Raw genomic sequence first — 13,644 nt, 5'->3', positions numbered from 1 at the left:
CATGGTCTATCCACTTGTTTTAGCAAATTCTTTTCTCTCCTTTGAGTTTGCGTCTAAATTGATTGTGTCATCTAAAAAAAACGTAGAAAATAATTTTTAAAAAAAGTTATAAGAAGATTGAGTTATATATCAAATGTAATGACTCGGGACAATTCCTGAACCCAGCCAAATACTAGTTCTTTATTCAAATGCAGTACGGAGTATGTGTTTGGTACAACAAAGGTATAGTATAAAGTATATTATATACAGCAACAAAGTGAATGGACAAAGCAATGTGCGATGATTCCCCCACACTTTGTCGAACAATTAGCATGGGTACAACCTTCCAATAGTAGGCATTTTGCTCCAATATGCTGAGGATCATCACTTGGGCTTTCAGCAATAGCACTAGCACTAGCACTTACACTAATTCCTGCAAGTAAAAGTACTGATTATTTGTAATTAAATACAGCACGAAATTAATTAATTAACATATAAATAAGTAATAAATTCTGCACTATAAGAGTGTGCATTTATGTTTACATGTAAATAAAGAAAAATGTAAAAAAAAAAAAATTTACATGTAATAGACATGAAATTTTGAGTGATTACAAATGATATTTTAACGTTAAGAAAGAATTAAACACTTACCACAAAACAAAATAACTAGTAACACTAACATGAGAGGGATAAATGATATCTTCCCGGCCATTGTTTGGATACCTTTTTTGTAATTATAATTAGAAATTGAGAAGATGGAGAATTTATTTTATCAAATGATAGATAGAGTTGTGGGGATATTGTTTAAGCTATTGGCTACTTATAGTACTTAATAGATACTAGTATGTCTCTCGTGATCTTATTAAATATGCAATATCATTTTGGATTTTTAATTAACAAGTGAGGATCAATAAATTAAATCAGAATTGATTTCTTAATTACCAATTTGGTCTTTATATCTAGATAGTTACTTATTTCTTGTAAATCTCTCATGATCTACTTAGATATGAATGTGATTTTCTTCCTAGTTTATGAATTTACCCCATTTTCCTTTGAAATTTAGGATCATAATTTTCTTAAGACATTATTTTCAACGAATTACCCATAAGAGGTCATGTTAAGGGGCCATGAATATTCTCTCTGGTGCATGAATTTTAAGTGATTATCTTTATACATTAATGCATATAACGTAAATGACTCATTTTGCGTATCATAAAACATCTCAAATTGCTTGTCATTTGAAACTTTTTCACTCGTCTTTCTCTTCAAGGTATTTAGTATTCTAGCGTTTAGGATGAGACACAATGCCAAGCACAAGTGTTCTAGTGTTCAAATAGATTGCTCAAACAAATGCAAGTCGAAACAACCATAATAACTACAATTTAAAATCGCTAAACCCTAGGCACTGAGTGCAATCACGCTTTAAATGCTTGAAGAACTACGTATTTTTTTTATTTATTAACACGGTAAGATCAATCGAACCCTATTCAAAGGCTCCTATCATAGAAAACCTAGCTCACAATGTCCTAAATAGATAGGAGGTGAGATATGTTGCTAATGTACCTCGAGGACGCGAAGCAACCTTTTGTGCCACTGCGCTAAGAGGTCTCCCTTAGTGGATAATAATAATAATAATAATAATAATAATAATAATAATAATAATAAGAGGTCTCTTATCGGCATAATGTTGTTCGGGATACCCTTGTTGATGTTTGCTATCGTTCTGGGATTTCAGCGAGAAAGGAGGTTGACATTGGGTTGGCTGGAGGGAACGACGAGACCCTCAGACCTGCGGATGTGTTACTTTATTCATGGGATTGTGGTCGCAATGTCTGTGTTGATTTGACAGGGTCTTCTCCTTTGACACAGTCAGGGCTATCTAACTTTATTCTTGGGCGGGTTGTGGCTGATGCTGCTCATCGGAAGCGGGTTAAGTATGAAGCTCGATGTTAGGCGATTGGATATGGTTTCATTCCCTTCTCCTTTTCTTCGCTTGGGGAATTAGAGAAGGAGGCTGTTGCGTTACTGAAGCGGATTCAGAGGTTCCCGACGACGCAAGACATTGGAGCTCGTGCTGCAGCTCATATCTTCAGTAGGGTAGGATTTGCTATAGCTAGAGGAGTGGGGGCCCAGATTGTATCTCGGCTTCCCACTAATTTATTGTAGGTTGTATGACTTTTGTTTTTGAGATATAATAATAATAATAATAATAATAATAATAATTTAGACATAATCAGCTCAAAAATGTCAATAAATATAGTGTTAAGATCGGACTACTCCGTAGTTAATACGAGTAGAAAATATGTACTGTATAAAATAGTCATAATTAGATTATATTCACCATAATTGCACCACCCATGAATTCGTTCCTATGGTAGAAATCATTCTTTATCAATAATAAAGGATTATTATGGTGTGCTCGTGTGAATCTAGTTGAAAGGATGGACCACATTAACATAATTATTCGTACTAATTTTAGGGGGGGTCTAGTACGTGTGTAATCAAATCATATTCTAATAATTTTAAAGCACTTGATGAGCCCATAAACATTAAACATGTATCTCTATATATGTACTCCGTATCATGTAATTTGGGAATGATTAAGGTATTTTTTTTTGTTCACTTCAATTTTTTTATGAATTTGATTCACTTTGGCTAACAATTTTTTTTTTAAAATGTTTAGAGAGCCACAGGGACGAGGGTGAAAATCGATCCCAAGATCTCTTAGAACCGGGAGGAAAGCTCTAACCACTTGAGCTATCTGATCTCTCACTCTATGTTCATTTAATTTGCGATAACACTAAAGCTTACTTTTTGCTTTACTTAACTTATTTTTGTTGAAACTTATATTAATATATAAAGTCTAGAGAAGACAATAATGTAAGGTGTATAAATTGCAATAAGCGTAATTTAAAACTAGATTTCATCGAGAATAATCAATATAATTGTCCTGATTGGTCCATGAATTTTATACGAAAATTATACTCCCCGGTTTTGTCTTTTCTTTGATCTATTTTTGTTATTTTTAAAGTTTAATTTGCACAAGTCATGAAATCAAAAGTAGATTTAGATAAGGTTTATATGATAATAACCTTAAGATATGTTTAATTTGTTCTATTAGAAAAAACCAAGACAATAATCATTTTTTTTTCCATTTTTTATAAATGAAAAACAATCATTTTCTTGGCAGCTGCTTCCAAATATTAAATAGATAAATATATTAATTAACATGAAAATTGCCCTCAAATTAAAAAAAAAAATGAAAATTCAATTATTATTACAAATTAAAGCCAGCACCAATAAATATAACTATTACGGAGTAATTAAGATGCAATTGATCATGTCATAATTTCTCTTCTTTTTTGTCAGCAGCCACACGTGGATCAGTACAAGGCATGAAAATGATGGTTTATATTTAATTATATTAACCATGAAGCTGAAAATAGACCACAATATATATATATATATATATATATATATATATATATATATATATATATATATATATATATAACGTCACCATAATCTCATCAAATTTGATTTTGTTTTTTCTTTTTAACTCAAGAAATAATACACCTAAACACCAAAATAATTTTCGAAATTTTAAATTCATTATCCAAAATTATTAACAAGTTTTATTTAATTTTCTAATTGAAGATTATTATACTGATAGCTTGATAAGCTAGTGTTGGTGAGAGTTGGTTAGATTTTCATATTGTTCAGCAATCAATTTTTTGATAGCCTATCCAATATCAATATATCATATAGGGAGTAGTGGAGTATTAGTGTTCTTTATATATGCAATCCATAAAATAAAGTACTCTGTAACGTATTTTTTTAATTTTTATTTATTATTGTGAATGATTCACAAGGACATTACAAATTATATTTTCATATACGAGTAAATCTTTGTCAATATCAAACTTCATTCTATTATAAAGAAATACAAATATATACATTATATACAATCCTAAGAAACCTTAAAGAGAACCTTCGAATCTAAAGTCATACATCGATCCTCATAAGTCATAACGTTGCAACTAGATAATACACCGTACCTTTTAGCATTTAAGAGGCGAAAAAATCTACAAAAGCTACCAAACTAGTTTGAGTGGTGGAATTTCATGATTAGTTTGTCCAAGCTATGTGAAACTTTCATTCAAATTGGAGCCAAATCTGAATCTTTATTGAGCTTAAAGTTCTAATTACAATTATAACTTATAAGACTATATCAATACAATTACAAAATTATAATTTCAATATAGAAGATAAAACTAGGGTTACATTTGTCACTAATTACTTTGTTGTCAATATTATTATTTAAATTTTACTATTATTAATTATAAGTTAGAGCTACAACATGAACTAAAATAAAACTAATAAAATTTTGAGTTTGTTCTTGAGCTTTTCGAGCCTAGCTAGCTTAGCTTTCTCAGCTCATTAAGATTTCAAACCAAGATCGAACAAATACTTCACATTTTTCAAAACTTAATCAATTAATCCTTCAAATATTTGGTAGAATGTCATCTAGAATATTGCTACTAGACTAATAAATACTAATATGACATATTTGGGCGATTAATGAATTATAACAAATGTCGTACATTCATGCAAAATAAAATCATAAAGTCTATATTAAAATTAATGTCATGGTTTCACTTAGCAACCCAAAAGTCTTGCACATTTCATGGCAACAATTTATCAAACTGTCACGAAATCTATTTTTTCCAATAATTTCCTTTTATGGTTTTATATCAATTTGATTAGGGTGGAGAACTAAATCATGATCATCATATATTAGCTATTATATGTGAATTCCAATTGAACCACGTACACAAAGTATTAGGGTATATTACATATATTACGTTTATAATAGTACAAAGTAGGTGTATGTACCCAAAATGTTACATCTTTAGAATTCTTGAAAGAAAATGAATATATATTATATATAATACGTAGTACTTCATACGAGTTATATGCCTTTTTGTTTCTAACAATATAGTCATTTTTTTTTTGGTGTAGAGGAAGTCGTAAGAGTAAGGCCCCGTTCTTTAGAGTTGCTTTGCTCTGCTCTGCTCAAATTAATCTGCTCTGCTCTATTTTCAAATAATAATTAATAATAACAATATTAATAATTAATATTCAATAATAATAATTAATATGGTATTGATGATAATAATTTATTATTCTGAATAATTATAATAATTATTAATATTAAAAATAATTTTAATAATTATTAATATTAATAATAATAATTATTTATTAATCATAATAATAATAAATGATAATAATTATCAATAATAATATTTAATAATTCAAACTATTAAGAATTAATATTTAATAATATTATTAATTAATAATTTCTAATAATTATAACAATTTTTTCAAAATAAATAAATAATAATAATAACAATTAATAACAATTTCTTTTATAAATATTTGATATAAGAATCACAATGTGTAGAAACATTTTACGTGGGTATTGATGGTTAGTTCATTGAGTTGAATTATTTTTCAAATCTTTCCATCAATTTAGGAATTAAAAAAAGAGGTTGTTTTCAAGTAGTACTTTGTATATCATTATTATTTTTAGTGTTAAAAATATATGATTAAGACAAATTTATAAGTAAAATCATTATTACTCACTAAATCATTTTATTTTAAAATTTTTGTGAAATAAATATAAGTAAACCATTGTCTTTTTTCTTTCTACTATTAACTTTTGTTAAATATGGTACATATATATTTATGTTTTCACTCAACTAAATCAATGGTATATGCACTTAATAATAATAATAATAATAATAATAATAATAATAATAATAATAATAATAATAATAATAATAATAATAATAATAATAATAATAATAATAGTATTAATAATAATGTTGAAATCTGCTTTGCTCGGCTCTGCTAAAATTTAATCTGCTTTGCTCTGCTGACCTCTGCTCTACTCTAAAGAACAAAGCCTAAGTAATGTGGATGAGATTTGAATCTAGGTTTTTAATATCACATAAAGACTTTAATTAACTAAGCTAATTAATCATCTATAATACAAATCTTTAATCAATAAAAATAATTTCAGTTCTGTAAAAGTAATTTCAACTCAGAAAATTGATTTAAGCTCAACAAAAATAATTTCAATTCAGTAAAAATTATTTTAGTTCAACAAAAATTAAGCAAAGGGAACCTGACCTAAAAATAAATTAAGTTCAATAAAAAAATAATTCAAGTTCAATAAAAATAATTTAAGTTTAGTTAAATAAATCATTTCAATCAAAGTAAGTTTAAATAAGTAAAAATCAATAAATTTAAAGAACATATATAATAAAGGAAATTTTGACTTTTACCACCTTCAAAATACGACTTAATTGATTTTACCACCTCTATAAAAAAAAAAGATTTATTTTACCACCACATAAAAAAAAAAAAAAAAAAAAAAAGTTGTCTTTTACCACCAATCACCTTCAACTAACGGATTCCGTCCATAAATCCGTTAGTGAGGCCTACCTTCCACACGTGTCGCCATATTATTGGGTAAATTTAAAAAAAATAAAAAAAAATAACACACAAAAAAAAATAAAACTAAAAAAATCCCTATCCATCAACCGGTGGTTGTTGCCAGGCCAGTGTCAGGACCCCCACCGTCGGACTGGCTACGACCAACCCCACCACCCAACCGCTATGACCAGCCCCCACCACCTAACCGATACAAGCTCCCAACACCTAACCGCTACCAGCCCCCACCACTTATTCGCCACACAACGACCACCGCACCGGATTTTGACCCCCTTTCCAACAATTTTCGACCTCAAAACCCAAGCCACCAAATTCCGACCACCCATAAAGCCCCTCCAAATTCCGACCACTCTTAAAACCCTAGCCACCACCAAATTCCGCACTCCTAAAACCCTAGCAGCCACCTAATTCCGACCACCTCCCTAACCCACACACCAAATTTCGGCCCCTCCTTAGCCTCACACGAAATTCCTACCAATCGAGGTAATTGATTTCGTTGCTGGTTGGTTGACATGGAAGATCGGGGAAGATGAAGAAGAAACGTCAAAAAGGTGGGCCGCCCTACTAATAGATTCATGGACGTAATCCGTTAGTTGGTGGTAAAATCGAATTTTTGGAAATTTTGTTGGTGGTAAAATAAATCTTTTTTTTTTTTTTTTATAAAGGTGGTAAAATCAATTAAGTCATATTTTGGAGGTGGTAAAAGTCAAAAAATTCCTATAATAAATGAATCAGTATACAATAAGTTTTAATAATTGAATTCTTCTAAATCTGTATATTTTTTTTCTTAAGCCATAATCATGAGAAATTAGCTAGTACCATTAAGCTTGTACAAAATTGTTAAAGCATTTATGACAAAATTGTTAAAGCATTTTTGTGACAAAAATTATTGCAAAAGTTAAGCTTCTAAATCGTTCGTTTTTAAAAAATAAAATAAAATTATACTTAAGCCAAACTTTGCCTTTAGTATAAATTTATACATTCTTAATTAAGTTGGAGATATATATAGTGGTTAGTTAAAATACTACCTCCGTTACGGGTTATGTGCAACGATTTGACATAAAGCAGATTATACTTCCTACGTTCTTTTTTACTTGACCCGCTTTAACTTTTACACTATTCATCACCCCTCCTTTGATCGTCTTTTGTGAATAATGTGTAAGGAAAAACATATTAATGTGGGATCTTTTTGAATTCGTCTTAATAGGTACTATCATAATATATAACTTTTATAATTTTTACTTATGGAGAATTAAAGTTATTTGTCGTTAAAGTTTTGCATTGGCAAGCGTAATAAAAGAAACAAGTCAAGTAAAAAAGAACAGCGAAAGTATGATATAATAAAAAATATAGGGCGTGTTCGGCGCTAGCTTTTGAGTAGCTTTTAGTGGTTTGACTTGGTCTAACACTACTTAACAAAAAATGTGAGTGTTTGGCAAAGCAGTGATTAGGGTAGCTTTTAGTGGTGGAGGTAGTTATTATGAAAAGTTAGAAAGATTAGTTTTTGAAATTAGAGATAGCTGTTGAAAATTTAATCTGTAGTTTTAAAATAAATATTGATTTATATATATATAACAGCTAGTCAACTGCTACTTCACCAAACACTCGTATCAAAATTATTTATCTTCACAGCTAAAAGCTTGTTGACAGCTAACAACTACCTATACAACTAACAATTACCTCCACAACTACAACTACCTTCACAGCTATATTTTGTCAAACACGCCCATAATACAATAGCGGTGGATTATTTGTAGCGGTGGATTATTTGTGCATATAAGTTAATTATTGCTAATTAGTACTCCGTAATTAATAAAAGGTAATTATTATTAAGGTGGTTACATAGACAAAATAGTACTCCGTAGTAGAGCTTAGATGGTAATTAAGTTATTTTCGTTTTTTTATTTATACTAGGATGGCCTACGCGCGCGATGCGCGCAAATGAGTTAACTCTTGTAGAGAAGTTATATTGGCATATATTTACCCCTTTGGTTTGAGTGGTTGACCTGCTAGTTTTAATATGTGCGTACTATTTGGTTTATGTGTCTATGTGGTGACTTTATAGAAGTATTAAAAAGCCACCAAAATTTGTTATGACAAACATTTTTTGAAACCCTCAAAAGTTTGACACTGTTATTTCAAAATTATTATTAAATAATATTAATTGATTTGCATGATTCAATAATACCTAGCGTGTTTTTCTTCAAATGATTTTTTTTGAGCTTTGGTCATATGGAGTAATATTATGTGAAATGTTCGTTTTAGCTAAAAACTTAATAATCTAAGTTTTTTTTTTTTTTTGTTCTACAATTTTCTAATATCTAAATCTATATCTAATATTAAATCAATAACTACTTAGTTATATTTTTCCCCGTAAAATCTCTCCATAATTAATACTTCGTACCAGTCTTTTTTTTTTTTTTCATTGATTCCCTTGATTTTAGGATTTTTAAGTTCTTTACACCTCTTGATAATATTTGCTTAAATATCACTATTTCATATGAATCCTATTCAAACTCCATAATATTATTTATGTGTCATCAAACAACGTACAATTCAAAAGCTAATAAACCTTAACAATAGTGTTGCAATTAAAGGACGACAAGATTGTATATAAGAAGAGCAACCACGAAGGAGTAAAAATAAATAGTCTCTAGGTAATAAACCATCTCTTCGTAAATACAATTTTTTTTTTTATCTTTTTGAATAATAATAATAACATATGAAGTATAATTTTAATATTTTAAAAAAGGCATTACAATATTTTGTTAAAAAAAGTATAATTTTAATATTTTAAAAAAGGCATTACAATATTTTGTTAAAAAAAATTTTGAATTAATTGATGATATATTTGATGAAAAAAAAAACATTAAATATTTTAATAAGAGCAAACATATTAATGAGGGTAAAAAAGTAAATACACATTTTTCTACACATTTTTGTACAAATTTTTGAGGGTATTATTGGTAGCATACTATTGCTAAGAGTTATTTTCTACTTTTTATAAGGTAGGGAAGTAATACTCCCTGACATAATCCATTTCCCCAAATTGTACACGTGTCAGCTTCTTCTTCAATTTTTCCCCACCTAAACTCCCCCCCCTCCCTTCCTTTTTTTTGGAAAGCTAAATATTGACTAAAAAGTACTATTTTTTTTTTATTTATAGAGTACATTATCTTAAGTTACATTTAGTTAATCATAAGGAAAACAAATATTAACCCTATATATATATGTGATTACTTTGTCTGATTATTACAAAGTCCACTAAATTTTGTTGTAATTATGAATTTTCTTTTGTTTATATTATTTTAATTTTTGGTAGTTTGGTTTATGTTAATATACAGATTTTACATATTTTGACTGATAATATGACTTAAAAACGTACAAAATTATAAAATCTTTTTAACATATTCGTGCATCGCACGGAGCTAATCTAGTAGACTTAGGGCCTGTTCTTATACGTTGAAATTCAGTTCAGTTCAGTTCAATTCATTTCAGCTCGTAATTTTCTTCTCTTATAAAATATTCATTTCATTTCAGTTCAGTTCAGCTCAGCTCAGTTCAGTTCCCTTATTACTCGTGTGGTGACGAATCATAGTGCGGGAATGATGACATGTGGCAATAGCATGTTTTTGTATAATACCTCGTATTATATACATTTTCAAAGGGTTTACCAATGCATACTATTACATACCAATTCTAAAATTAAAGGGTGATCAACAACTACAAAAGCATCACCGGCCGTCTTTGTCAAGCCCACAATGCTTGGAGATATGAGACAATGGATACATTTGTCACCAGTGTTGTTCTATCTAACCTAATCAATAATCAAACCTAAAAGTTGATTAAACAAAATAATAAAGATTCGAATTAGTCAAACTATTATTTTACTATCGTTGGTCCATATCTACATATTTCGTTTAAATTTAATTAGTTCTTAATTTGACAACTAATAATGTCATAAAATTAATTAAAGATATAATGCTAATTAATAATTAATATTAGTAGGGTCCACTTTTAAAACAAGACAATTAAGATGATATTTTCCAAGAAACTTCCTAATAGAAAAATATATTGGGAAATAATTCTGCATTACTGTATTATTTTTTGGGTGAGAATTAAAAAACAATTTGTTAAATACGGGTCTAGGACGCATCTTTAATCCGGATATATATAGAGTGCTCATTTCACAAATAGTGTTATCTTAGATATTTTTGGATCCGAAGCGAAAACTTGAAAAGGGGTCCCTTAGTGACAAAGATGTATATAGTGCACAATTCACTAACGAATAGGGGTCCCTTAGTGACAAAGATGTATATAGTGCACAATTTACTAACGAATGCCTTGTTCTCTTCACCTTATTCAAATGTTTTTCACTAAAAAAAAAAAAAATTATGTTTGGTAAAATTAATTTAATTTCAGCTAATTAAGTTTAGTAAAAATAAGTTTAAATTAGTTAAAAAAAAAAAAAAAAAAGTAGCGACTTTAATGAAAAGATATAAGCATATAACAAATAAATTAAAGAACCGGTAAAAATATGATTTTAAAAAATTTATAAGAGATAATCTAAATTCCGAAAAAAAAAATCAGTGTAGTAAAAATAAGATGAAGAGAATAAGGCCCATTTCTTGTCACATTTTTGTTGAAATGAAATTACATATGCTAAATTTAGGGTCTGTTCTCTTACGTTGAAATTCAGTTCAGCTCGGTTCAGTTCAGTTCGGCTCAGTTCAGTTCAGTTCAGCTCAGCTCCTTATTTCCTTCTCTTATAAAATATTCATTTCAGTTTAGTTCAGTTCAGCTCAGTTCAGTTCAGTCAGCTCAATTCAGCTCAGTTCAGTTCAGCTGAGTTCAGTCAATAATGAGAACAGACCCTTAAATTATTTAACTTATTAAAACGAATTTTTAATGGCTCTCAATCTTAATTTTTCTCTTTAAAGATATAGATTAAAAGTTATTTTTTTACTAAACTGAACTTTTTTTTTTTATGAATTGAATAAGTTGAAGAAAACATTGCCTAAGTTTATTTTATTAAAAATAAGTTTTAATAACTAAAAATTATTAAAATTAAAAAAAACAAATATAACAAAAATTATTATGTTTAGTAAAAACAATTTAATTTCACTACTCAAGTTAATATAAACAATTTAATGTAAAAATTAAAATCTTCTCTCCTCTCTCCTCCTTCCTCTCTCCAAAACCCTAGCCTCCATTGTTGAATTTTAAAGGGACTTCCATCGGTTTTAACCAGTGGAAAGCCCCAATCCTAGTTTTTTTTTTTAAAGCTTTTTTAGGTTTTTTTAATAATGCTTCCTTCTTTTGGGAGGAAATTTATTCCCTCGAAAGAAAGGGTTTCCGACCTCCTTCGAAAGACAAGGGTTTTCAACCTCCTTCGAAAGACAAGGGTTTTCGACCTCCTTCGAAAGACAAGGTTTATCTCCTATTTTCGGGGGAGAAATTTCTTAGTTTTGAATCCATGATATTAGATCTAATGGATTGTCGTGAAATTATTTCGTTGATGAAAAAATTATCAAATTTTCGAATGCAGACAGATGAATCAGAAGAAAAACATCCTCACGGCTACAAAGAATCGTTAGATTGTCTCTCCAACATGGCTGTATTTTCCAGCGATATAAGCGGGAGATGTTCCACAATGCAAGATCTACTCAACGATCGTAGTTTTTATGAAGGAAAATTTTATTTGATTCAATATCTTATATATTTATTAACGTCGAATCTATATTGTAGATGTCGTATGACTTTTAATTAATGAAATAGTTTTGCTATTCAAAAAAAAAAAAAAAAAAAAAAAAAAACAATTTAATGTCAATTCAATAAAAATATTGTAAAGAGAGTAGGGCATTACTAGCATAGGAAGCACAGACAACTTAACGCAAGATAGACTAGATTATTGGACAAATAATCACAAATTAAAGTTGTTGTTACCGAAAGAGAAGAAGAAGAAAAAAGAAAAGAATAAAAAAAAAAAAAAAAAAAAAAAAAAAAAAAAAAAAAAAAACATGTTTTAGTTTTCCAGGCAAAGCTAACCACTCACGTAAGAGATAAAACTGAATTAAAATTACTTTGTATTATTATTAAATTGAACTTATAACATTTGCCTATTTGCTAAACTAAATTTATTTATAATGAAATGAAATTATATTTACTAAATTTTACTTTATAATTTTTAAGGTGAAGTGAACGTAATCATATTTTTAAGAATTACTAAAATAATCCTTTATTTCCTCTATTCCCAAAAGTTCTGAATTTGGATGAGAATTAAATGTGTATCCTTCCTTGTGTTCCTCCTTGAACATTTCAAACTGATGTTTTTTTTTTTTTTTTTTTTTTCAAACTGATAATTAGTCGTACTAGATATAATATATTGCGCACATCATATCATGCGGTAAATAATTTTTGAATATATAATGTAAAGGAAAAATTGCTCCCATTAATCTGAACTTTGCCCCATCCGCCGAAATTAATCCCAACTTTCGTTTATTATCTATTGCACCGAACTTTGGGGGGTATTAATTTTTATTGCACCCAAATGACTTGCAACCGGTTAATCAGGTAAACATTCTTGACTTGTGATTAATTGCACACGTGTCGCATCATGATAGGCTTAAAAAAAAAACAAATTAAAAAAAAAACCCACGCACAGCCACCTCCACCACCACCACCACCACCCTCAATCGCCGTTCACCCTAACCCTGACCCTTAGTTTCACCGGAAAACGGTCGAACAACCCCCGACTTCCACTAAAAACCACCGGCCTTCCTCCACCACCCATCCCAGACCCCGGAAACAACCTTAACATAGTTGTTTTCGTGGCTAATTGACGGGGAAAGGGGGTGCCGTTTTCGTGGGAAGGGGGTGAAATTGAGGGTGGGGAAAGGGAAAGGGATGGATTTCGAGGGTGAGGGAGGGATGGGCGCCGTTTTCCGGCAACGGGGGAGGGGTTTTCGGGGGTGGGGGAAGGAAATGGGTGAATTTCGAGGGAAGGGGGAGTGCTGGGCGGCGGATCTGGGGTTTTAAGGGTGGTGTTCGATGCAAGGGATGGGTTTTTGGGGGTGGGGTGGCTGGGCGGCGGTTTTCGATGGCGGGGGGAGGGGTTTTCGGGGAGGGGGCCGAAATTCCGGCGGG

This window comes from Chenopodium album, chromosome 2 (assembly GCF_948465745.1).
Source record: "Chenopodium album chromosome 2, dcCheAlbu1.1, whole genome shotgun sequence".
Classification (NCBI taxonomy): domain Eukaryota; kingdom Viridiplantae; phylum Streptophyta; class Magnoliopsida; order Caryophyllales; family Amaranthaceae; genus Chenopodium; species Chenopodium album.
This window is presented reverse-complemented; position numbering follows the sequence as displayed.